Source organism: Balaenoptera physalus, assembly GCF_965194825.1.
Source record: "Balaenoptera physalus genome assembly, chromosome: 3".
In the NCBI taxonomy this organism is placed as follows: Eukaryota; Metazoa; Chordata; class Mammalia; order Artiodactyla; family Balaenopteridae; genus Balaenoptera; species Balaenoptera physalus.
The window spans coordinates 141,654,361-141,681,144 of record NC_138890.1 but is presented as its reverse complement, the minus strand read 5'-3'; the positions used below and the strand labels follow the sequence as shown (position 1 = coordinate 141,681,144).

Sequence of the window (26,784 nt, the reverse complement as noted above, 5' to 3'; positions counted from 1 at the left end):
TCATTAAGATGTAAGGACTGAAAACTGTAGCCAGGTTTTCATCTTTTTGTGTGTGGCTCCAATCACAGCACCCGGTACAGGGAAGAACATCAAAATGTGCTTCCCAAGTCTTAGGAATGACTATAACTTATCACAGTAAAATAAATTCCTAGTCAAGGAAATCTACAATGTATCTACTTATACTTCTCTCAACAGGTTGAAAAGGATGCATTAGAGTGCAATACACCATAGATATGATATGTCTAGGAAAAAATCCATTTAAAAGGAAAAAACTCCCCTCAAAAGGCAGTGTTTAACATTTATTCTCATTAAGACTGGAATTGTATCCATGATGATATCGTTAATATGATAATGATAATAATTGGGCAAATAAATTTCTGCCAGGTAATCCTATTTACTTTTATTATTGAATACATTCATGAAAGCTGCCTTGTAATGCCTTCCATTTCAGAGATGACAAAAGGAGGCCTAGAGAGAGGAGAATCTGCTGAGAGTCACTCATTCAGAGGGGTGGAACTGCCCCTCCAACCAAGCAGTCGATTTCTGGGGCTTCTTGCCATAACACTGGTCTGAACACAGTCTTAATTCCTTTAAATTGAGCAATTTACCAGGAGAAGACAACATTAGGAGACTGAAAGTTCAAGTTTAGAATTGGGTCACCACGCTTGCCCTTCTTTCACTTGGAAAATCCGCCTTTGGCATTCTGCCCCCTTCTCCGCCACACGCTTCCCTCTTCCCGAAAGCATTCTTCTGCTTGGAGACCTGGGTTTCGGTTTCTGTTCCAAGAAAGCAATTTGGAGCTTTCTACACCCCAGTGTCCGCCCAAACATTTTCCCCCTCCAGTGTGCTAATACTTTTCCTTTTCAACCGTAATCTGTAGCTTGAAGAGATACGACCATGAATAATTTTATCCAAGATGACTGGTTTTTGTATTAATATTATCAGGTCTTCTGATGCAATTATCTTGTAAGATTAATGTCACCACCCAAACTCCTCCTATCTCGCCAGGAGGCCAGAAGAGCATAAAAACTCGCGGGCTGGGGGCTTCCGATTCCCAGACACTCGGTATCGCCTGGTGTGAGACCCACGCGATGGCGCAGCCCTTTCCTGGCTGTGAGCGCCGGGGCCCCAGACGCCGCCAGCCCCGAGCTCAGCTGACTCTGCGCCCTGGACGCTCCCTTTCTACCCCGCCCCGTGCGAGCTCTCCTGGGACGGCCCAGACTCCGACTGGGAAATGCTTTCCAGTCCCTGCGGCGGGCTTCTGCGCTGGGACCGTTCGCGAAACGGACACTTTGCTGGAGGCCGAAGCCCTCGCGACGGGACGCAGAGCCACCTGCCCCGGACCAGACGCCCGCGACCCACCCGGACCCAGAGGCGCCCCAGGAGAGGCGGCCGCCGCCCCCGGAGAGGCGTCCGCCGCCCCCGCAGCCTCCCTCGGCGGGTGGCACCGCTTCCCGGACGGACGAGCGGAGCCAGAGAACGCTGACGGCGGGGACCCTATGGAGCGTCGCCCAGCTCCTGCCCCCGGGAGCCGCCGCACGTCCCAAGGCTGGTGGCAGCGGATCCGACACGCAGTGGCCCGGAAGACCCAGGGCTGCCAGGAGCCCCGAGATTTGCGCTGAGTCCCTCATCTCCGCGCACAAATTATGTTACAGCATCGTCTCTGCCTTTGCTCCACAAGGATGGAAGCCCTTTGTCTTCAGAGTCCTTTCCTCTAATTTCCCTTTCGCTAGTCAGTAAAGATGACGAAAAACGATGTCACAGTCTGTTATTCCTCCCGTGAGTCCCTGGTTTGTCTATTTGGGAAGACGAGGCTCGCAGGCAGCGGTGGCCGCTGCCGGTTCCCGGGGGGGAACCTAGGTCACCCGGCTTTGCTGGGCGCCGGCGGATGCTGGGGTAGCCTGTGCACACGGAGCCGGGGATGGTGGAGCGTGGCCTCTCGTGTGACTCCCGGATACACGCTGGGCCTCCAAGAACAGCAGAGGGGCCGCCCGCAGCCCTGAGGGCTCCACTCGCCCGGGAAGCGTCCCTCCTCCGTGGCCCTGGCCCTTTTTGGCCCCGAGTCCCTCTCAGGGCCCTCCAGGCATCTGCAGGCGGCTCTGGCGCCGCCTCCACCGCATTCCCCCCACCCCTCCCCGAACTTGCCCAGAAGTTCAGGCTTCCTCAGGCGCTAACCAAATCCCAGCAAGTGTCCCTTACCCCTCCGACCCTCCGCAGCCCCCTTGCCCAGTGCCTGCCAGCGACTGGCCGAGCTGATCTGCTGTGAGATTGCTGGCGTGGAAGCCAAGGGGATAACGACCCTGGACTAGCGGCTGGGGAGACCAGCCACCCTGCCTTGATAGGATGGGCTGAGCGCGCTCGGATTCGGGAGGGGCGTGATCGCTGCAGTCCCCACTCCAACCCAGTGACTTTGCTTAGGTGTGCCTCCCAAGCAGAGAGGCGTTTTCTAGTGAATGGAAACGACCAGGAATGGGCCTCTCTCCACAGGGACCTTCCTCCCCTCCCATCCCCTTTCTGTAACTCAATCAGCAAAACCACTCAGAAATTTCATAGCGCCTTGCAGAAAGATGCAGTTTTCTCCTTAATCTCGCGAGGCTCCGAGGCAATTTGAAAGGCAAATGGGTGTCTATCCCCACCTATCTGCGCAAGGGTTTCCGAAATCCAATACGGGACAGACTCTATAAAAGGCACACTCAGTACAGGGCTGAATCATTCGCCCCTTTGCTTAGACCCGCTACGCGTCTGGCCTGGGAGGAGGCTGAAGCCATGGAGACGCACGCGTACTACACCTGGGAAGAGCTGTCCCGGAGGAGGGCGCATCCAGAGCCCCACGTGCCACCGGGCCTCAACCGAGAACAGGCCTGGGCCTGGGCTCTGGATAACTTCCCTGCGCTGAGCCGCCCCTCCTGCCGAAGCCCCCAGTTCTGCGAGGACGCGCACTACTGTGCATGTGGGCTGCCGCGGCGCGCTTGCCCCAGACAGGCAGACGGTCCCCAGGTGGAGAGCGGCCACAAACGCTGGCGAGACCCACAAGTCCAGGAGCCAACGGCTAATCCGGGGTGGAGCGGCAGCCCCGTCAAGAAGAGGCCAAAGCCACACACCGCAGAGCACAATCGGGCCTGAACAGCCAGGAGATGCCCGCAGCAGCGGAGGCCGACAGACACGCCGCCAGATGGCCTCCAGGAGCCCAGGACGATACCCGTCCCCAATCCCGAAGCTGCGGAAACCCTGTGGAGGCTTGAAACCCTGTGGAACTCGGCAAGGAAAGGAGTCGCAGCCTTCTGTCCGGCCCACGGCGCCCCTTCAACCCATGCCCTGGCCTGGAGCCTGAGTCACCCCAGTGGAGGCCTCCTTCTGCCTGGCTGGGCTTCTCCCCTGGGCCCCGCCTCGCTCTGGGATGAGCCTGGAGGACTCTGTGGGGCAGACCAGTCCTTATTTGTCCCTCCTTTCCTGGATTACTGACAGCTTTCTCAATTAGAGATCTCTCTTCAGGGAATCCATACTATCTTAAGGAGCTTTCCCTCGTACTCAGAGTCGTCATGCTTCTTATGTATTCCAATTGTGCACAATGATTAAAGCCTGTTGCCTTATTTTCTGCCTGTGGAATTGACTTGGGTGTGTGGAGTCAGGACTGGAAGTGGTACAGGTGGGCCTCTCCTGAAAGGAGAGCTGGGACCCAGGTCAGGGCTCATTAACAGCAACGAAATGCAAAGTGAAACCATGACATAACTCCGACTACCTTAGTGACCTATATTAAACTTTTTCATTTTATCCAATGTTGGTAAAGTAGTAACTCCACAACACAGCTTTTGGGAATGAATCTGAAAGGATCTTTGGAAAGGCAATACTGTATGCAGATACACATCAAGCATTTCAATATGTATACTCTTTGGCCCAGAATTACACTTCTTACAAGCAAGGAATTATACTTTAAAAAACAAATGTGCTTTTCAGTAAAGGATTGGAAAAAAAAAATTATGATATATCTGCAGGAAACCCTTTCCCATTTTAACAACTGCTCCCCACTTCCCCATCCATATGTCTGCAGGAGTAGGCAAGTTAAGGCTTAACCTTTCTGCTAACTGGGTGTTGGTTGATGGTCTAGGTCTTGGCATCTTACCCAAGCCAAGTCAGAAGTCCCTACCATGGAATGTGCAACTGGGACTTAGACTTTGATCTGAATATGTACTCCAGGTGCCAGTTTCACTCCCAATTTCTTTCTCAAGTCTACGTGTAAAGGGATTTTCTCATGTCTCTTCCTGTATCATTCACACAGCCATTACATCACAGTCCTCACTGTGGTCCATTCCACTATTCCCAGCTCCTGTATAAGAAAACTTTGCATCACTGCTTCTCTCCCCCTGGATGCCAGGACACGGTCACCCTAATAGCACACTGCTTGCTGTCTGTGCACTGATACGAAAAAAGGGTTACTCTGTTTCAGGATGCGTTTCCTCTACTGCCCATTCTTTAATCCCACCAAGTATCATCACACAAGGTTGAACAGCTGTATCGATTTTTACAGAAGGATGGAGGTAACTGAAGGAAATTACACATCAAGAGAGAGAAAATTAAACTAAATATTGATTTCTTTTTAAAGTTATCATTACTGAAAGTACCCTATGACTCACTATAGAAAATGAACCTCTTTAGAATGCATCTACTTACAGGGCACAATTACAGTTCAAAATAGAATCAGAATATCTACTGACCTCGCACACTAAAAAGTGCCAACCAGGTTTCCCAGACTCTCCAGATCATACTGCTCCCTTAAATCACGTGGGCCCACAGCTATCACCTACTTGTGTTACTGGGGCTGAAAGACATAACCGGTTCCTCCTTAAGGAGCCTACATTTTGTTTCACTTCTTTCTCAAAAGCATAAAGATTATCAATACACAGGCAGTCAGTAGGCAAGGCATCCTCACCCCCAAACTGGAATCTTAACCCCCAAGAAAAGGAACCCACTTTTTGAACCATATACTTAGGATCCCTGGGAATATTTGCCTCACACTAAGACTGTCCCTGACTCTCTCACCAGAAGGCAATCCCTGCTACAAATGTCCTTGTTAACTCGTCTCACAGATCTATCTATATTCTTTCATGACACCCTTTTCCCTAACAATAGACCAAAACTTATTTTTGGTATAGGTGGGAAAAGAAATGGACTTATTTTATTCTAATGTCCATCTATACATTATTTCACATCCCCTTCAATGATTATTTGTGTAATCTATAAAATACTCTTTCTGCCTTCCCTTCTTGAAATCACCTCGTTCCTGTCTTGAGAAAATAGCTACCTGGTAGATATCTTGCTATTTCACGTGCCCAGTATTGAAGGGTTAGTTTGCTTCATGCTGGCTTACAGGGTCAGTGGAACTTTCCCATTCTTGATGCTCAGAAAAGTCATCTATGAATGAAACTTTAAAAAACAGGTAGGACATAGTACTTGACATACCATTTTCTGCAAAAATTGAAAGGGAAAAAATACAAGAGAATGGGAACTCTTACAGATTAAAAGAGATATTAAGACATCCCAACTACATGTAATAATGGGTAGACATTGTCTGAAATCAGGTGATCCCCACTTCATTGGTGACTGATATTGACCATCCACAGTCTGACCACATTGCTGGTTCTCACTGTAGTGGCTTCTTGCTATGCATCTATGACACAGGCTAGCTGTCCCTAACCTCTCTGGGAGAAATTACACACAGGTTCAAACAACTCTCTGGGAAGGTTCTACACTACCAGAGCTAAATAGCTCCATGTCTTCAAAGGAATAGTGTTGTTGTCCCTCCCTTAAACCTGGCCAGCAGAGCTTTCTGTCTTTATTAGATTCTCCCAAGTCAGCTGCAAAAATTCCATGTTGCTCCAATAAACCCCTTCAATTTACCACTGCCTGACTAGCGCTTCCAACCCTCTACTCCTTCTTTTGTCCATACTTTCATCCACTTTATTTCCTTACTTCTCATTTTTTTTCACTTTGATTGTCTTCCTTCTTTTCTCTGTTTCCTTTTTCCTCATATTTATCCTACCATTGTCTTTTTTCCTCACCTCATGCAAAAAGACTGGCTTTGGTGGGAGTCATCTCAAACATTAGCATTTTCTTTCCAGGCAGAGAATCAGCTACCATAGGGAACAAGATTTTGCTGTGTCTTTGTGGTCTCTTGACTGTGACTTTGCTCTCCCCTTAAAATTCAGCTCTGCCAAAGCAGGAGCCAGTTCTACAGCTCTGTATGTGCAGAAACCATCACAGCACCTGGCTCGTGGCGGGTTGTCAAAACATGCTTGTTAAAAACTCTTTGAATTAAACTAACTTTGTTACATTGAAGACGAATGACTGATAGAGGAAATCTGTGCTTGGATGCATTGACACGTTTGCCAACAGAAAGTCTGAAACATCTGAGGAAGGATGTAAAGGGATGAAATTTCACTATAGATCGGACACAGAAGGAAAAAGCAATCCACTCAGACTGAACACACACAAAAGGACAACATTTTGAGTTTGCTATTCATTGATGTTATGTTTAATATCCATGATCATATCACTAAGAATGACAATGAAAATAATAATAATTGTAAATGAATAACATGTTTTCTGCCAGAGATATCTAATTACTTGACTTTGTTATTCAATTTAATCATAAAAGCTACTTTGTAAAATGTTAGAGTTTAGCTATCATCCAGGTAAAAATATGAGGACAAGAGAGGTTAGGTAACTAGCTGAGCCATATAGAAATAATAGAACTTGTACCCAAACAGTCTCCATCTAGGTCCCTAGACCTGACCCCTCCCCTCCTACATGTTGGCTGAAATTCTGAAACTATTTTAACTTACAAATTGAAAAATAGAAGACCAGGGTGGGAGTCTGACTTCTGTCACTGACCAGCAGCGTGATTTCATGCAAAGATGACCAACTTTTCATTCTGATCATCTGGGTAAAATCTGATGGTACTTTTCAAGCAGAAGGGCCCTGAGAATCAATGAACTTACAGTTACCTAAAAGTGTCACCACACAAGATACTTTTCATAAAGGAGTAACCTTCCAAAATAGCTTGCCGTGACAGAGCCCTGTACCTGTTGTTCCTTTAAAAACAAACAACACAAAAACTTTAATTCTCTCAATCTACAAAATCAACTTGAATAACTTTATCAAAGATGACTGGATTTTCCCTTAATCTCCTCAGGTCCTGCCTTCTGAACCAATTTGAAACCTGAGAAAAACGACACCACCCATCCTAATATCCTCTGGTTGGACAGCTAAAAAGTTGGACGGGAAAGTATAAATCCTCAAGGAAGGGATCCCTGAAAACTTCTCCTCCTCTCAGGGGCTGAAGCGATGGAGCCGAACTTTCCCCGCTGCGTGCGCGAGGCCTGGGATTCCGCAGAGGAGTCCCAGGAACCAGAGATGCTGCAAATCTTGAGCTTAGCGGACCCTGAGGAATGGCAGCTCCCTTTCTATCCTACGCTGGGCCAACTCTCTGGGGACGACGAGGACATCGATGGGGAACAACTTTCTACCCCCTGCGGGCGTCTGCACCCACACTGCCCGAAACACGGACCCCGAGCGCAGAGCACCTGCAGGCGGGGCGCTGGGCCTCCCGCCCCGGACATGACGTCCGTGACCCGCCAGGAGCCACAATCGCCCTCAGGAGGTGGGGCCGCCGCCCACCCGCAAAGCTTCCCTGGGCGGGTCTTGCGGCATCGGGGACCCAACATCTGGAACCCGAGACCTCTGACCGCGGGGACCCTTCCGGAGCATCGCCCTCCTCCTGGCCTGGAGAGACACCACCGGACGTCCCAAGGCTGGTGGCCGCGGACCTACACGCAGTGGCCGGCAAGACCCTGGGCTGCCTCTCCCGCCGCCTTTGGACCCAGGAGCCCTCATCTCCGCTGAGACGCGTCATTGGATGATCCCTTGCGACAGATGTTATTACAATAACACCTCTCCGTTTAGCAATCATGGAAGAATTCGTCTTCAGAGACATTTGTGAATTTTTCTTTCGATTACTTAATAAATTATACCAAATTCCAACGCCTTTCTCTCTCTTACTTTGTCTTATGGGGAAGGACCCGACGCAGGGGCGGGGTGGCCGGTGCCAGTTCTCACCGGGGACCCTCAGTCCCCTGATTTGCTGGGCGGGGGGAGGCCGGTGGGGTCTCTTGGGCACACCGGGCGGCCAGGGGTCCAGCATAGGCGTTGCCAAACTGGGTCCCACGTGCTGGGCTCCGAGACATCCAGCAAAGGGCGGCCAGCAGCCCTGAGAACTCCACTTCGCCCGATGAACGCTCCTGCGCCCTCGCCCTGGCCCTGGCCCTTCCAGTGCATCTGTGGGGCCGTCCAGTCACCTTCACGTTGCTCCGCGGCCCCCAGCGCCTGTCGCCGCTCCAAATGCATCGAGAAGCATTGGCCTCGGGTAGCGCAGAGCTTCCGTCTCCCTCAGGCACTCTCCTGGGCGTGTCCCTTCTTCCTGACTCGCCCCAAAGCCGACTTCCAGCTCCCACCTCAGAGCTGACCTGCAGCCAGAGCGCTGGGGCCCCGACAAGAGAAAACTAGGGATTGTCTTTCGCGGTGGGGCGTTTCTGCGGCCAGATTCTGGAGCGGTTAGGCTCGCGTCACTTCCTAACTCCAACCTGGCGACTTTCCAAGGCGCCTGACTTCTCATTACCATTCGGAGTTGAACTAGAGTGTCCACCCAATCCGGGGTTTGAAATGGGGCCTGAGAGAACAATGGCAGGCAAAGTGTAAGTGCTTGATAAATGTTAATGCAATTATACTGAGAATTTCTCAACTGCTGTGATTTCTCTGGGGGCAAAATCCTTCACTGGGATTAATCTCACAGGAGTCTGAATGTGGCGACTCCCGGCCTCGGGAGCGGTTTCCTGGAGTCCCTTCCCCTCATCGCTCTGGTTTCTGGCATCCCACCCAACTCCACCCTTTCTCTCCTTTCCCTGCCAGGATTCCATGGGCCACCTGTGCAGCCTGGATGCTGGGGCTCAACCAGTATGTAACCCTGGCCTGTCCCCAGGGAATGCAAAAAATATTCTTTCACCCATCTATTAGACCACAGGGTGATATTTTACTTTTTTAGACTCAAACGGAATTTTTCCAGTGAAGCCTGAATATGGGAAATATACAGCTCATAACAAGAGGATGTGATGACATGGGTGTGTGTTATAGACACTGCTATGTCTTTATTAATGTACTTTAATTTCCTACTTTGTCCTTTAATTCTTTTTTTTTTTTTTTGTCCTTTAATTCCTAAAGAGTGTATGTGAGAAATGAAATCAGTGAGAACTGGAAATAAAGAAATAAATTATTTTAAAATTTCATCCTCACTTTTTCAGTAGTCATTTCAAATCTTCAGCTCTTAGGCAAATAAATGAAATAGGCCTTGAATTCATGGAAAGACACAGTTCTCTATAAATTCACTTGTCAGGAGTCACTAGCAGGAGTTGGAGTACAGTCCTACAGTTCCTTTAGCGATTCTAAAATCCAAAATTGTATGGAATCTACCCTTTTGTGTGTAAATTTCTGTGCAAAACTCATTCGACAGCAAACCATGGCATAGATTGATGTGAGGCCATAGTGTTCTCTCTCCAAAGTGACATAAGTATTCATAGGAATGACTGATTACTGGAACTGTCCTAGACTATGCAGACAGGTACACTCTACCAGGCAAGCTCTTATTATCACTTTATAACTTCTTGCATTTTAAATGACAGCATACATCTAGACCCTAGTATTTTATTAAATATATTAGAATATCTTTAATATTAGTGTATTTGCAATATGTAAAATTACAAATTTAGGTTGTTTTTGGCTATGAAAATGACAAGCAATGCTGAATGCTATAGAAGTGCCCTTTGCTGGTGGAAAGCTGGAGTTATTACAGTATATGATCATCTATTCCATTGTTAGAGAAAATTCTTTTCTGGCATAGATGGCTGCTGCCTTTACCTGTAAATATTTCTAGTAATGGGGTTTATGTGTTCCTTTTTTTTTTTCATTTTATTTTTCTTTCCTTTTTTTCCTTTTCCTTTTCTTTTATTTTTAACTGTCTTGAACCTGAATGGCACCAGCCACCCCTGCCTGGGCTCCTTGTCCTTCCACAACAGCCAAAGCAGGAACCCATGGGATAAAGAAGGATGTTGGAATTTTTGTAGAATTTATTAAGCAAGCAAAGGGAATTTTCACAAATGTCTATGATGGCAAAATTTCTTGCATGATTGCTAATTCATGTAATTCAATATTGGGAATGTGAAACAGCAAGGTATCTACCAGGTAGCTATTTTTTCAAGTCTAGAAATGGAATGATTTCAAGAGGGGAAGGTAGGCAGGGAAAACAAAAGCAAAAATAAACTAGTGGGACTACATCAAACTAAAAACTTCTGCACTGCGATAGAAACTATCATCAAAATGAGAAGGCAACTGGGACTTCCCTGGTGGTCCAGTGGTTAAGAATCTGCCTTCCAATGCAGGGAACTCGAGTTTGATCCCTGGTTGGGGAACTAAGATCCCACACGCTGCAGCACAACTAAGCCCCCTGCCCTGCAACTACTGAGCCTGCGTGTTCTGGAGCCTGCCTGCCACAACTAGAGAGAAGACCGCACACCACAATGAAGAGCCCATGTGCCACAACTAAGACCCGATGCAGCCAAATAAATAAACAATTTTTTTAAACCATGAGAAGGCAACCTACTGAATGAGAGAAGATATTTGCAAATCACATATCCATCAAGGGGTTAATATTCAAAATATATAAAGAACGCATACAACTTGACAACAACAAAACTCCCAAACAACCTGATTTTTCAAATATGCAGAGGACCCAATAGACACATGAAAGATGATCAACATCACTAATTATTAGGGAAGTGCAAAGCAAAACCACAATGAGATATCACTTCATACCTATTAGAATGGCTATTCTCAAAAAGACAAGAAATAACAGGTGTTGGTGAAGACGTGAAGAAAATTGTACCCTCATACACTGTTGGTGGGAATGTAAATTGGTGCAGCCACTTTGGAAAACAGTATGGAGATTCCTCAAGAAGTTAAGAATAGAACTACCACACAATTCAGCTATTCTACTTCTGGGTATTCATCTGAAGAATACAAGAACACTAATTTGAAAAGATAGATGCACCTCAGTGTTCTCAGCAGTGTTATATACAACAGTCGAGATATGGAAATGAACTCATAGACACAGAGAACAGATTGGTGGTTACCAGAGGGGAAGGGAGCTGGGGGTGGTTGAAATGGATGAAGAGGGTCAAGTGTATGGTGATGGATAGTAACTAAACTTTTGGGGATGATCACTTTGTAATGAACATAGATGTTGAATGATAATGTTGTACACCTGAAACTTATATACCAATTTTACCTCCATAAAAAAAGAAGGAAAGGCAGAAAGGCTATTTTATAGATTTCACAAATGATCATTGAAATTGATGTGAAATAAATGTAGATGGATTTTTGAATAAAATAAGCTCCATTTCTTTATCCATTCTTCCCACCTAGAGAGACATATCCAAATTTATATAGCTAATCAGTGCCCACACAATCTATTCAATTTATTTTTTTCAGTAAAGAAAGATAAAAATGATGTACATTTCCTGTAAGATATGGAGAAAATAATGTGACTTCAAAAGAGTCCCCATCTAGTGACAAATCCAGAAAAATAAGCCTCCACACTGCACTGCAGTATCTAATCTAGAGAACTGATGAGGAAAAATATAAATTTCTCTATGGCAGGACAAACTAAGTCCGAATTGAAACCCACATAACATGTCCCCATTTGGGATGGGGTTTTCCCAGTTTGCAATGTGCCTCTGCATAATACATTAACCAGACCTCCTCAAGGCAGGAGGATGCAATCAACCTTTGAGAAAAATGGTCCCTTTTTTCTGACACCAGCATTGTAATTTTTTTTTTTAAAAGGAAAGCCCTTTAATTAATTTATTTATTTTATTTTTAGCTGTGTTGGGTCTTCGTTTCTGTGCGAGGGCTTTCTCTAGTTGCGGCAAGCAGGGGCCACTCTTCATCGCGGTGCGCGGGCCTCTCACTATCGCGGCCTCTCTTGTTGCGGAGCACAGGCTCCAGACGCGCAGGCTCAGTAGTTGTGGCTCACGGGCCTAGTTGCTCCGCGGCATGTGGGATCTTCCCAGACCAGGGCTTAAACCCGTGTCCCCTGCATTGGCAGGCAGATTCTCAACCACTGCGCGACCAGGGAAGCCCAGCATTGTAATTTTTAAGATTACTATTTCTTTCTCCTCCTGCACAGGGGGTCACGTTGACCTAACAACTCACTCTATACGTGCACACCTGACCAAAACATCCCTGATGAACTTTATGTATAATGTTAACCTCTCAATATGAGACATAATTATTTGTCTCAAAAATGTATAAAACTGCACATCTAGTGTCTGACAGGTGGAACAGTCCTCAGAACTTTTGACAGTCTGTCTCCTGGGTTATAATCCTCAGTTTGACTCAAATAAAATTCTCTTTTTTCTTCTTAGCTTGATTATTAATTGAATTTTCATCAACAGAACCAAGAGGTAAATAAATTTACATTAGAAACCAGAATGGGAACACTCTTGAGACCAGAAATGTAAAGCACCTCCATAAGTGGACTCCAGGTGTCTAGATGATGCATGCTGAGAGCAGGAACAGCTAACTGGCAAGTGATTATTGGGGAACATCAGCAGTGACCCCCACAAGCTGACTGCAGCATTGCTTTGCCAAGTAGTAGAGATACGTCTGCATATCTCTTTCTGACTTACTTCACTATGTATGACAGCCTCTAGGTCCATCCACTTCACTACAAATAACTCAATTTCGTTTCTTTTTATGGCTGAGTAATATTCCATTGTATATATGTGCCACATCTTCTTTATCCATTCATCTGTCGATGGACACTTAGGTTGCTTCCATGTCCTGGCTATTGTAAATAGAGCTTAAATGGCACTTTTTCTAATGCTACTAAGAATGCCAACACATTTGCCCCAAGTCTAGTAGGAAGCTCAAAGGCATGACGTTACACGATGGCTTTAAAGTGAAAATAAGGACTTTTCTTAAACCTAGCAAAGGTTGGTAGCTACGGTGGGGGTGTCCAGACTGCAGGGTTTGATTAAAAGGGATTACCTTGTACCATTTTTGTACCTTGTACCATTTTTGTAGGATGACATTCGTTTTATGGATTTCAGAGGCATTTACAAGAAATGCCCTAAATTAAGTCTCGCTTATGTTCCTGAAATAGGAGAGATTTAGTTTTGCTTAGGGGGCTTAAATACTTTAGCTTGGGGGATTTTCAAGCATGGTCTATTTTATTTTAATTTATCATATTTTATTTAAAAATTTTTTAATTTTAATATTTTATGTGCAACTTTAGGAATTTTAATTTTTACTATTTTATTTCATTTAAATTTATTTTTTATTTTATACTGTTATTTTACTTTTTAAATATTTAAAATCTTTACATTTTCTCTTGGTTTATTTGAAGAAAACAAAAACACTGAATCGAAAAGATATATGCACTCCTATGTTCACTGCAGCATTATTCACAATAGCCAAGATATGGAAGCAATCTGAATGCCTATCAATAGTTGAATGGATAAAGAAGATTTGGTATAACTATACAATGGAATATTACTCAGAAACAAAAAATGAAATCTTGCCCTTTGGGACAACATGGATGGACCTAGAGGATATTGTGCTAAGTGAAATAAGTGAGACAGAGAAAGACAAATATTGTATGATTTCACTTATATGTGGAATCTAAAAAAACAAAGGAACAAACATAACAAAACAGACCATCTGTATGTCTTCTTTGGAGAAATGTCTATTTAGATCTTCTGCCCTTTTTTTTTTTTTTTTTTTTTTTTTTACGTGTAGACGTGAAGAATTTATTTAGACACAGAAGCAGTGAGTAGCAGTGGTTGCCTCTGGGGAGAACTGGGAGCTTAAAGTGGCAGGAGACTTCGTCATCCTTTTGTAATGTGCGCAATTTACTATTTTTACATGTGAATAATTTACCTATTATTTTGAAAGATTCCTTCAGAGCCTCCATGTGGCCCTCAGGGTGAAGTCCAAAAGCCCTCCTGGGTTCCTCAGACTGCCGCTGGCTTCCACCCCACCTCTCATCAGCTCTCCAGCCACCAACCCCCAGTGCTCGGTGTTCCAGCACATCAATCGGCTTCCATTTCTGCCCATTTTTTGATTGGGTTGTTTGTTTTTTTGTTATTGAACTTCATGAGCTATTTGTATATTTTGGAGATTAATCCCCTGTCGCCAGCAGGTTGCGACATTTGCAAATATTTTCTCCCATTCTGTGAGTTGTCGGTTGCTTCATTTGCAAATATTTTCTGCCATTCTGTGAGTCGTCTTTTCGTTTTGTCTATGGTTTCCTTTGCTGTGCAAAAGCTTTTAAGTTTAATTAGGTCCCATTAGTTTATTATTGCCTTTATTTTCATTACTCTAGGACAAGGGTCTCCAACCCCTGGGCCGCAGACAGGTACCGGTCTGTGGCCTATTAGGAACCAGGCCGCACAGCAGGAGGTGAGCAGCAGGCAAGCGAGCAAAGCTTCATCTGTATTTACACCCATTCCCCATCACTCGCATTACTGCCCGAGCTCCGCCTCTTGTCAGATCAGTGGAGGCATTAGATTCTTTTTTTTTTTTTTTTTACATTTTCATTTATTTATTGGCATTTTGAATATCCTTTTTTTTTTATAATGTCTGTTCAAGTCCCTTGTTTTCTATTGAATTGATTCTATTCGATGGTTTCTTCTTAGTATTCATTGTAGGAATTCTTTAAATCTAGATATGAACCTTCCTCGATTGTTGTGTTGCAAATACCTTCTCCTGAAATGATTCTTATAGGAGCGGAAACCCTACTGTGAACTGCACGTGCAAGGGATCTAGGCTGTGCGCTCCTTATGAGAATCTAATGCCTGATGATCTCAGGTGGAGCTGAGGCAGTGATGCTAGCGCTGGGGAGCAGCTGCAAATACAAATTATCATCAGCACAGAGACCATAATAAATCAATTGCTTGCAGACTCATCAAAACCCTATCAGTGAGTGGCAAGTGACAATTAAGGTGCATCTGGTGGCAGGCTTTATAGTGGCAAGTGAGTTGATGTACTTCAATTGTACAGCTGCATCTGGTGGCAGGCTTCAAGTCAGAATCTGACATTTATTTTAGTCCGTGCATAGCCCACCTATTATTTTATTTACCACTGCCATCCATGCCTCTTTCCCACACTGCACACTTTTCTCAGTCACAGTTTCGGTAAGCCCACAAGCTAACCCTAGCCAAGATGAGTAAAAAACAAACGTTGCTGGAGAGATTCTTTGAAAGGGGGGAAAGACCCAATGATGAGACAACAGAAGACTCTAAGACTGCCAACAAAAAGAAAGCTTTAACAGGAGGGCTGCTGATGTGTGTTGTGGACACTGATATGCCTTTATTCTAAAATACTTTCATTTTCTACTTTGGTCTTTGTTTCTTTTGGAAGAAAACCATATTTAAGGATTGTGCACTTGCACAAGCTCAAGGATACCTTGAGAATCTCCTTTATATTGATTCTATTTTGCTGGAAACCATGACTACTGCAGCTGGTAACCACTGAAGGACCAGATGAAGAAACCATCTACAGAACTAGCCAAAGCCTTAAATCATGTAAGACATAATGATGAACCATGCTGGGTGCATTTGACTTAACTTCTGTGAGAATCAAGGTGCTGGAATCTTCTCAAACATTTAAGGATAAGGACTTAGGTAAATTTCTTTCTGCTGAATCTATTCGTTGTTTGATATATAATTGGGATTCTAGTAAATATTTTAGAGTGTCTTTAATATTTAGATAGTGTGTTAGAGCATACATAATCACAATCATAGGCTCTTTCAATTATGAAGCTGAATAGTAATGCTGGATACTGTAGAAGTGCACTTTGCTCAGTGTAATCCTGGAGTCATTGCAATATTTGATCATCCATTTGACTGTTACAGGAGATTATTTTCTGGAATACATCAAGGTTGCCATCACCTACAATTCAACCTCTAGCAGTGAGCCCTCTGTGATAGCCTTTTATATGCTTGAGCTTGTGCAAGTGCACAAGTCTGTTAACCAAGAATTCCAAGAACACAGGGGATATATGTATATGTATAGCTGATTCACTTTGTTATAAAGCAGAAACTAACACACCATTGTAAAGCAATGATACTCCAATAAAGATGTTTTAAAAAAAACTTGCATTTGAGGTTTGTTAGGACTGCAGCAGGGGATGCATAGATTCAAGAAAGCACTTGAATTGTGTTCTGATGAACTACAAAATGGGGGAAGCTTAAAAATAGAGCAAGGTTACAGGAATTATTTTTTGATAATTAGGATTGGCCTTGGCAAGAAGTAAGACTGCTTGCTAAGCAGGGTTTGGTTGGTGTTGGAAATCATTACATAGTTGTGAAGGGGAGGAACTTTGAAACTACAAGGTTGGGCTAGCAGCTGCTAGCAGGTATTGTTTTGAAAAGGACTGGTGGTGTCCTTGTATTTGATACAGTTCGGAAAGTTCAGGTTCTCAGTGATGCAGAAACGTGCCTGAAACCATATCCACAATGGCCACTTGGCTCCATTTTGGAGGCCTGAACCATAGTTACTTCATTTTTATTTTCTAAACAATCATAAGTATGTCATCAAGTCCATAAATATAGTATTCTTCCAAAAGAATTAAATTACATGGTTCTATCCAGAGGAGCAGAGGTATCCTCACTTATTCCAATCATCTTCTATGACATAAAGTATTAGGATTTAAATATTTACTCCATAGATGTCACGTATTAATATTGCATTTTTCATTTGAAACTCAAGATCACATAGCTAGCAAGTACGAAGGGCTTTGAATAAAACCCAGATACATAAGCAAAGACTAGTGGTGGATGAGAATGTAAGAATATTTGAGAGGAGGGTTCATAAAACAGTAATTGTATAATGTAACTAGTGGATTTTGTCCCAACATTTATATCAATTAAAAGTTGAATGTAGTTAAAAATTTTGTTCGCTTTATTTATAACTAAATTGGCCATTCTTCTCACTTTCACCTACAGTTTTTTGGGAATAGGGTAAAATAAAGTCTATTTAAACATAATCCAAAAAAACTAGCTATAAAATATCTGTTGAAAGCATAATGCAATAAAATAGCACGAGCTTCTTTAAAAAGAGAGTAAAATGATGTTCAAACTCACCAAAATTTGAAAACAAAATATTAAACAAACATATAAATTCAAAACATACCTTATTACACCAATGATCATGACATTGTAGGGCAATATACACTTTCTGTAATGCAGTGACAGTACATTTGGTACAGTAATTTAAAGGAGAATATAAAGATATGAATTAAATTCACAACGAACATATTCTTGAAACATAATATTAACTTTTGGTCACTGTAGTATACACACAAACAAAATTCCCACAAGTTGAGGATGATCAAAGCCAAAACATGGATGTTGGGAAATCTGTAATAATATTAGAAATTTTAAAAATTGAATCCAAAATGGAATATATGCACTTGACAAATGCAATGTTATTATGTAGATACAAGATATTAAGTAAAAAAGAGCTAGTTACATAATGGTATGTATGTCATAATTCCATTTCTGTTTTTCATTTCTATATAACTAGAAAAATTACAGGTCTACAAAATCGTCTCAGAAATTATTTTGGTTGGAATTCAGAATGTGTAAATCATGAAGTGATGATATGTGCTTGCCCTGCAAGACAGTAACCCTGCCTGTGGGGTCAGGACATTATTCAGTAATCACCCACTCCTATTAATATTCATGTTAACTGGATATAGAGTACACTTTAACCTCTTCTTAGGTTAAACTCAAAGGGGTATGTCTGCAGAAAATTTTGGATTTTAGAATTGCTCAAAATAACTGTAGAATTGTATTCCAAATACTACCAGTAATAACGGCAAACAAGTTAATACAGATAAATCACTCTCGCCATGATTCAAGGGATATTTCATTTATTCTCCCCAAATTAAGTATTTTGAAATACTAACTGGAAATGTTGAGGATTAAACGAAAAATTTATTAAATTCAAGAAGGTCATTTATTTCCTATGCTTTTTGATTTCCTTCCTCATGTGTACAAAGGACAGGTAGAAACCCAAAGTATTCAAATAAAGGCTTATCAGTGTCTACAACACACATCAGCAGCCCTCCTGTTAAAGCTATATGTTCCACAAGCTAGCCCTTACTGGAAAATTTCTTTTTGAGTCTGAAAAAGTGAACTATCACCCCGTGGTCCAACAGATTATAAAAATAATATGTTTGCAATTCCCAGTGTACAGGCCAGGGTTTCTGCAACAGCTGAGTCACAGCACCCACGTCTACAGCGATGGCACATGGAATCCTGGCAGGGAAACGAGGAGGAGGATGCGGTTGGGTTGCAGTGCCAGAAACTAGAAAAGCGAGGTGAGAAGATTATAGGAGATAGCTCCCAGGGAAGATAGTACGAATTTTCAGACACCGCCGAGTTCAATCCTCTTGAACTTCGTTGCGCCTGAGAAATCGCTGTAGAAGAACGATTATAAGGAGAACTGTAGTTAACATTAACCGAGCGTTTATACCGTGCTGAACAGGGTTCTAACTCAGTGCCCCATACCAGCCCTGGACGCGGCATATACTCTAGTTGAATTCCCCTTTTCTTCAGCGAGGTAAGGCGCCTGGCGCCTTGGAAAGACCCCAAGAAACTCTGAGAAACTAGCGATCAGCGGCCGAGAAACCTCGGGGTTGGAGGAAGGAACGGTGCAGCCGCCTACAGGACACCCACTGGGTGCAAATTCGCGTTGTGTCGGGAAAACGGCGGCCCGTTTCGCTCCTAGCGAAAACGCCAACGGAGCGCCAGGTGGGCGCGAATCACGGTGCCGCGACGCTGAACCGGCTGGCCACGAACGGAGCGGTGCTAGGACCGAGAAGGCGACGGCACAGAGGACCCAGGCCCACGCGAGGGAGAACAGTTCCCTTTGGCGCCGTGAGGGTGGCGGCCAAAGTGAAAACGGCCGCTCCGCGCTGCTGGCGAAAGTGCGGCTGAGAAAACGCGGACTGGGCGGCAGGAGCCGGGCCCCGCCCAGCACCCGCGGCGCGCGGAACGGGGCGCTGGCGCGGCCGAGACCCAGCGGCGCTCCTCCGCTCCCGGGCGCAGGCGGCCCAGGGAGCTGCCGCTGAGCGCAGACACACTCAGGAACTCGGTAGAAAACTACACGTAAATTAAAATACTACAAATGCATAAGAAATCCTAAAATGCAGATACAAGCGAAAACAAATCAACAGCAAAACACACCGGAAAAGAACTTTTACAAGCCAACCGTTCAGAGAAACTAGCCCTACAAGAAACAAACAGCAAAACACCGTTGAAAGGGGCAGTCCTAGGATTAGATGATCGCTGTCACTCTCGCTAAATCGGTGTTTGCCACGCTCCAAAGCGCATTCCCGGGCACACTCCGACTAGCATGCGAGTGAAATGGGCAGCATAGCTAATGCGGAACTCGCTATTTGAAACCGGCTCAAAGCAAGTGCATTGCTGCCAGCCACCCGCTGCGAGGGATGGGGAAGGCCGCGGGGCTGCGACCCTGAGAAAGCTCCGGCTGCACTCTAGTGGAAACTACTTCTAAGAAAACGCCGGCCCAGTGCACTTGCCGGGGCCGCAACCGACCAAACACTGACACAGAGCACCTAAGGGTGCCGGGACCCAGCAAGGCAGGCACAGCGCAGATAGCGGCGTTGTGGCCAAAGTCAAATGTCCGTTTTGGCGCTTTCGAGGGTGCTGCCACCTAGAAACTGCGGACACTGAGAACTGAGCCGTGCTCACACCGGGAAAGATGGGAGTTGCAGGTGATAAGATGAGGTGAATGAAGTGGGGTGAAATGAAATAAAATAGAGACCAGGTTTGAAAACCCCCCTAGCAAACAAAACCGAATAAGACATGTAAACAAAATTAAATCGAGTTTATTTCAAAACATAAGGAAAATTTAACTCAAGCTATTTCTTGTAAATGCCTTTGAAAATCATTTAAAACCAAAAACAAAAAACCCTTGTCTTACTGAAACGGAATAAGATAATCACTTTAACCAATCCCCTGCCCTCTGGATACCCCCATTGTATTTAATAACCAATCATTGTAAAGGTCAAACGACTTCCTCTTGTTTATTTTATAAGCTTCCCGGAGATGTCAAGCCTTTGAGCTTCATACGAGTTTTCAGTTTGAAATCTAAATTTTTGCGAACAGTTTGTTTCTTCCTCAATATCCAGTAAAACTCTGAGTTTTCTTTTAACAATTACTGTCGTTAAAAGTAGGATGGAAAGACGACCCCTTAAGAATCCGGGGGCTGGTGAGTAACTGGTGCTGGAACCCATTGTGCTCACTGATTTGTGACTGATCTGGGAACCCAGCTCTACTCCCTTTGTGTTGAGCTCTCCAATTCTGTTGAGGGACCTTTGTGGAAGCTTCTTGGTAAGTCACCCTGCTCTGTTCAAAAGGGGGAAAACTCGTGATTCCATGGTTTTTGAACCGCTGTTGAAAAACGGGCAGAGTTAAGTTGCCTTAGGGAATCTAAAGGCAAAGATGGGTTCTACTTGGTCCAAAACGGGAAATACAATCTTGTGCCTTTTGGGAAAATGGGTGAACTATTGGATGATTAAATTTAAACATAAAACTCTCTCTCTCCCTTCCTGCACCCTTTTCGGCCTCCTCCTTCCCTCCCTAATGTGCATCTGTATCACACATCAACCAGACCTCCTCAAAGACGGGAATGCCTGCTCCACAGCAAAGATTTTTTTTTTCTTTTTCTGACGCTAGCAATGCAACTTCTTAAAGATTATCATTCTTACACAACTCTATAGGGGGTCATAGTGACATACCACTTGCTTAGTATGTGTTTACCTGGACAATGTATTTTTGGTGAACTTTATGTAAAATGTCAGCATGTCATTTTGTTGTAGGATCCTTTGTCTCGAAAATGTTTATGACTGTGCCTTCTACTAACAGGAGAAACAGTTCTCAGAGCTTCTCAACGTCTGTCTCCTGCGTTATAACCCCCAGTTTGACTTGAATCAAAATTCTCTTTTGCTTCTTATCTTGATTCTTAATTGAATTTCCGTCAACATTTGCTTGGCATAGTTGGCAGGATATCAGAGACACCCACCAGTGGAAACCTGGAGTCTACCCCGAACCGGTGCTTGGTACCAGCCCCGACCCTTTGAGCCCCACAGGCTTCTAGGTATTCCTCAGGTGCTTTGGTGAGTTCTCCTGATGTCTGGACAAAATTGCTTTAAATGACATCCTAAATTTTTCTCAAGCTATTTTTCTTGGGACTTGGAGTCCCAGGGAGGTACTGACATTTCCTAGGCAAGGACCTAGGGGGAATTTTAGAGTGAACTGGCTTGGCTGGCTTTTTAAGTTTTTGGCTAAGTTGGAAAGATTGTGTATATGTGATGTATATGTGTATATGGTGTATATGTTGTATATATGTTTGCTAGTGAAATGAGAGACTTAGCCTGCAGCTCAAAAGAAAAGAGACCCTTGCTCCTTCCGGCCACAAGGCATTCTCAGGCAACTGAGAACCTAGCGGAAGTGTCTGAGGGTCAAGCCTCATGACTAGCGGTGGTCCCACAGGGGATCCCACTACAACCATTAAATAAATTCTGCTCATGGGGATGCACAATAATTATGGCTGATCACCCAGTGCTCCAAGCACTCACAGCAGTTTTAGACTGTCAGAGGGAGAAACCGAGACACACAGAAGAGTGGAACCAACCCCAGGGTAACTCCTTGGGGAGCTAGGCTCAGAAGCAGCACACATGGGATTCATCACACTGCCCTGAGAAATTTGTTCAGATCATATCTAAATTAGACTACCAAATTAGTAATGGGAAAACATGCTTCAAAGGCTCTACAGCTCCCTGATGGACAGCCAGCCACTGGAACGCCAGCTGGCTTCATGTACAATTGGAACGAAGCCAACACTTGCAAGTATTATCTTAACTCTTAAATGGCCAGGATAGAGCTCTTTTGACATTCCAAAACTGTTTTTTTCATAAGCAGAGAAAGCGAGCTTGATAAAACATGTTTCCAAAATTCTGACTCAGAGAATAAAAGTATTCCTAGGGGAAAGCTTGGATTTATAATACTTATCATGCCCTTGAAATTTAAACACAGTGCTCATCGCCTGAGACTACAGCTTTGGCTAAATTAGAACTTAAAACTGAGAGAATAAAAGGGAAAAGAAACCTTTTTAAACTCAAGCAGGAAAACTATGAGAGCTCTGTGTCTTTCTGGATATTCATATGTCTGTGTGTATGTTATAAATATAATATGTGTCTACCTTCGGATGGTGTTATCAAAATTAATTTGTTAAAAGAGCTCTGTTGACTTAAAAATAAGCACTTACAAATCAAATATTTCTAAATATAACATAAACTAGCCCAAAATTTTTAAAGAATCACATGATCTAGGATTAATTTTTAATGAATAAAAATAAGATTAAGTTGATGGTTTAATTGATATAGACATGTCCTTAGAGTCATCAACATTAAGTATAGTACTTTTATTGTACTATACAATATACTATACTAAACCTAGGTTTACTGAAAATCAGTAAGCTCATGTTATCTCTGTTATAAAATTGGTCAACAATAAAATTAACTTGGTATGATATTTTCATAAGTAATGAAATAGAGATAAATAAGATAAAAGTTTTTGGGTGCGCTCTTTAGAAATAATGTTTTATATTTGCCTAAAAACAGTTTCTCCAGGTATTTGGTAACTTGAAGCTTTAGAGTTCTGCGAAATTAAGTTAAATGATGGAAATTCATTGAATGTCTAGATCTTTTTTTTTTTTGGCCTCGCTGCCCGGCTTGTGGGATCTTGGTTCCCCCACCAGGGATCCAACCCGGGTCCATGGCAGTGAAAGCCGGAGTCTTAACCACTGGACCGCCAGGGAATTCCCTCTAGATCATTTTTTAATAAGATAAAATACTGAACATTAATTGCTAAAGGAATTTATGTTTACCTACTTTTGACCTCTTATTACCGAGACACAGAATATGTTCCAGACTATTAATAAATATATTTTCTGTTTTATTGGAAGATTGTGTTATGAAGTGGAGTGTTTGTAGAAATTAATTTAAATCTAAAAAAAGGAACCCTGGGTAACCCAAAAGTGGCGGCGGGCGGCGGGCCTGAGGGGGGTTAGGGGCGGCGCGCTGGAGCCGGCGTGTCAGCCGCAGCCGTGGCCCGCGGCTTTATGTGCTGCGCGCGGGCCCCGGCCGCCTGCGCCTCGCCTGGCCACCCGGGCCGCAGCTGACCCGCCCCGGCTCGAAGCGCCACGCCGGCCAGGCCAGCCCCGCCTCGCCCTTCCTGCGCCTCCCCTTCCGCTCCTCCTCCTCCTCCTGCCGCAGGGCCGACGGGCTGCAGCCGCCTTGCTCGGCCGCTCGAGGCCGCCCCGATGCCCGCACCAGGCGTCAGGAGGAACGGCTTCTCGCCGGGAGAGCTGTGCTGGCTCTTCTGCTGCCCGCCCTGCCCGAGCCGCATCGCTGCCAAGCTGGCCTTCCTGCGGCCCGAGCCCACCTACACGGTGCTGGCGCCCGAGCAGCGCGGCCCCTAGCCGGCGCAGCAGCCTAGCCAACGCAGCAGCAGCCCGAGGAGGGCACGGGCCCCGGCGCTTGCAGGCAGCTAGCGCGCAGACTGGCCGTACTCGTGGCGCAAGCTGGACGCCGTCGAGGTCTTCTCGCGCACGGCCCGGGACAACCGGCTCGGCTGCATGTTCGTGCGCTGCGCGCCCTCCAGTGGCTACACGCAGCTCTTCTCCCACGGCAAGGCAGTGGACCTGGGCCAGACGTGTAGTTCCTATTGATGCATCGGCCTCCGCTCGCGCATCAACTGCAACATCTTCTACGACTACTCCGGCTACGGCGCGTCAGCTCGGGCAAGCCCTCTGAGAAGAACCTCTACGCTGATATCAACGCCGCGTGGCAGGCGCTGCGCACCCGGTATGGCGTAAGTCCTGAGAACATCATCCTGTATGGTCAGAGCATTGGGACCGTTCCCACTGTACACCTGGCCTCCAGGTATGAGTGTGCAGCCGTTAATTCTCCGTTCGCCTCTGATGCCTGGATTGCGTGTGGCTTTTCCCGATACCAGGAAAACATAGTGCTTTGATGCTTTCCCCAGCATTGACAAGATATCTAAAGTCACCTCTCCCGTGTTGGTCATTCACGGTACAAAGGACGAAGTCATCGATTTCTCCCATGGCCTGGCCATGTATGAACGCTGTTCCCGGGCCGTGGAGCCCCTCTGGGTCAAAGGGGCCGGGCATAATGACATAGAGCTTTATGCACAATACCTAGAAAGACTAAAACAGTTCATATCTCACGAACTTCCTAATTCCTGAAGATGACTTGATTTTATCTCATCTACAAGAGTCCTCTGTTTTGCACATCCTTTAACTGGATAGCTGTCATGGCGTGATAATCACGGGGAAATGCTCAGCTTTTCGGGCGTCCTAATCAATCAAAGAGCTGAGGACATCTTGGTCTTTTGTATCTAGAGGTTCTACCACTTCACACATGTTAAACTGAACAGTTGTGATTTCCAGCTTCATTGCTTTGCAGAATGGGAATGAGAGCTGAGTGGGGGGACCGTTCTCTCGTGCTGTAAAAAGGATGCTCACACCCTTTTCTCTACCTAACCCATCACAGTAGGATTCATTTATGCACGACTCAAACTCTCTCCATCCACGTTCTCAGTATTTGACTTGCAGCTCTCTTTCAGCCACTGGATTCAGGGGTCCAATCCATTTGTGAAACTGTGATAGTGTAACTGGAAACCACTGTGATGAAAATTCCTTCGTTAATTTTTGTTAACATGCCGATCTTTCCCCCAAACAAATCAGTTAAAGGGTAATTTACTGGAACTGTTGTGAACAGCTTCATCAACTGGAACCATATAAATATAATATTTATAATTATTATAAATTATATTCTAAAGAATATTCTGGAATATTCTTAAACAAAAGGAAACTGGTTTGTTTTTTTTTAATAAATTTATTTTCTTTTTGGGTGCGTTGGGTCTTCGTTGCTGCACACGGGCTTTCTCTAGTTGTGGCGAGCAGGGATACTCTTTGTTGCAGTGCGTGGGCTTCTCATTGTGGTGGCTTCTCTTGTTGCGGAGCACAGGCTCTAGGCGTGCAGGCTTCAGTAGTTGTGGCACACGGGCTCAGTAATTGTGGCTCGTGGGCTCTAAAGCACAAGCTCAGTAGTTGTGGCATATGGGCTTAGTTAAAGCGCAAGTTCAGTAGTTGTGGCACACGGGCTTAGTTGCTCCGCAGCATGTGGGATCTTCCCAGACCAGGGCTCGAACCCGTGTCCCCTGCATTGGCAGGCAGATTCTTAACCACTGTGCCGCCAGGGAAGCCCTGGGGTTTTTTTAAGAGTAAATTTATTACTAGTCCACAGAGTTTTAATATTTCGTTCGTCTGGTTGGTCTAACAAAGAACCTAGCCGACTGTCCTTCTGTAAAGTCCTCCTTGTAGGCTTTTTTAAAGTACTCTACATATTTGCAATTACATTGTGCATAGATTCTTTTTTTTTTTTTTTAATTTATGGCTGTGTTGGGTCTTCGTTTCTGTGCGAGGGCTTTCTTCTAGTTGTGGCAAGCAGGGGCCACTCTTCATCGCGGAGCGCGGGCCTCTCACTATCGCGGCCTCTCTTCTTGCAGAGCACAGGTTCCAGATGCACAGGCTCAGTAATTGTGGCTCACGGGCCCAGTTGCTCCGTGGCATGTGGGATCTTCCCAGACCAGAGCTCGAACCCGTGTCCCCTGCATTGGCAGGCAGATTCTCAACCACTGTGCCACCAGGGAAGCCCTGTGCATAGATTCTTAATGGGTAGTTTTCTTTTGTCAGTCTACAACAACAAACTGCAAATTCCTTGTTTGTAATGTAAATGATTGCCTACATTTTGTTAATATGTTTTTATTCCTATGTTTTCTATTAAAAATTTAATAACACTTCCAAGACAAAAAATTACAAGTTATGCTTTGAAAAATTTATGTAATTAAAATTTCAGTAAACTAATCTTTCTAGTTTAGGAGTTATTTGGGTTTTCACACTGGAGTTGCTCCAGTAAGCATCAGAAGTGTAAGATGCTTAAAATTGCTACACTACTTGATTGGTTGGGGGTTTGGGTTTGAGGGTTCTTTGGTTTTATTTAAAAAAAATTACTCCAAATTTAAAAGCCTTAAATGTACTGTAAGCCTCAGATCGTTGTACAGGAGAATTGCGGTTGGTTGCCAGTTTGTGTACTGTTGCTTGGATGCAGCACAGCGGTTGGTCATGGAATAAAGGATGCATGGATCAGAAAAAAAATTTTTTAATAAAAGAAATTTTAAAAAATTTAACAAGGAACCCTGAAAAAAGAGTTTTATGCATGGTCAGGACGGACTAAGAATAGACTGAATTTAATCAAGTGAATGAATTTTGATAGTAAAGTTGTACAAAACTAGAACTTGTTTTTTCACTCTGTTAAGAGAAATAAGTTTTCTTGAAATATTGATCTCTTTTGATAAATAGCTTGTAAAGTTTCTTTACTAACTCTTAAGCAATCTGTTGTAACTTTCTGTACTTGCCTTTGAAATCTTTTATTGTCACTTTGGTTAAATGACTATTGTTTCACAGCGACTATGATCCTACTTAGCCAAACGTTTTAAACCT

General features: G+C 44.4%; 1 pseudogene across 1 annotated transcript; it reads left to right on the top strand.

Moving 5' to 3' along the window:
* Positions 1-14,887: 14,887 nt before the first annotated feature.
* Positions 14,888-26,439, top strand: LOC309657303 (alpha/beta hydrolase domain-containing protein 17C pseudogene; annotated as a pseudogene). The gene has a single exon. The product of its transcript is annotated as an alpha/beta hydrolase domain-containing protein 17C pseudogene (transcript).
* Positions 26,440-26,784: the final 345 nt, after the last annotated feature.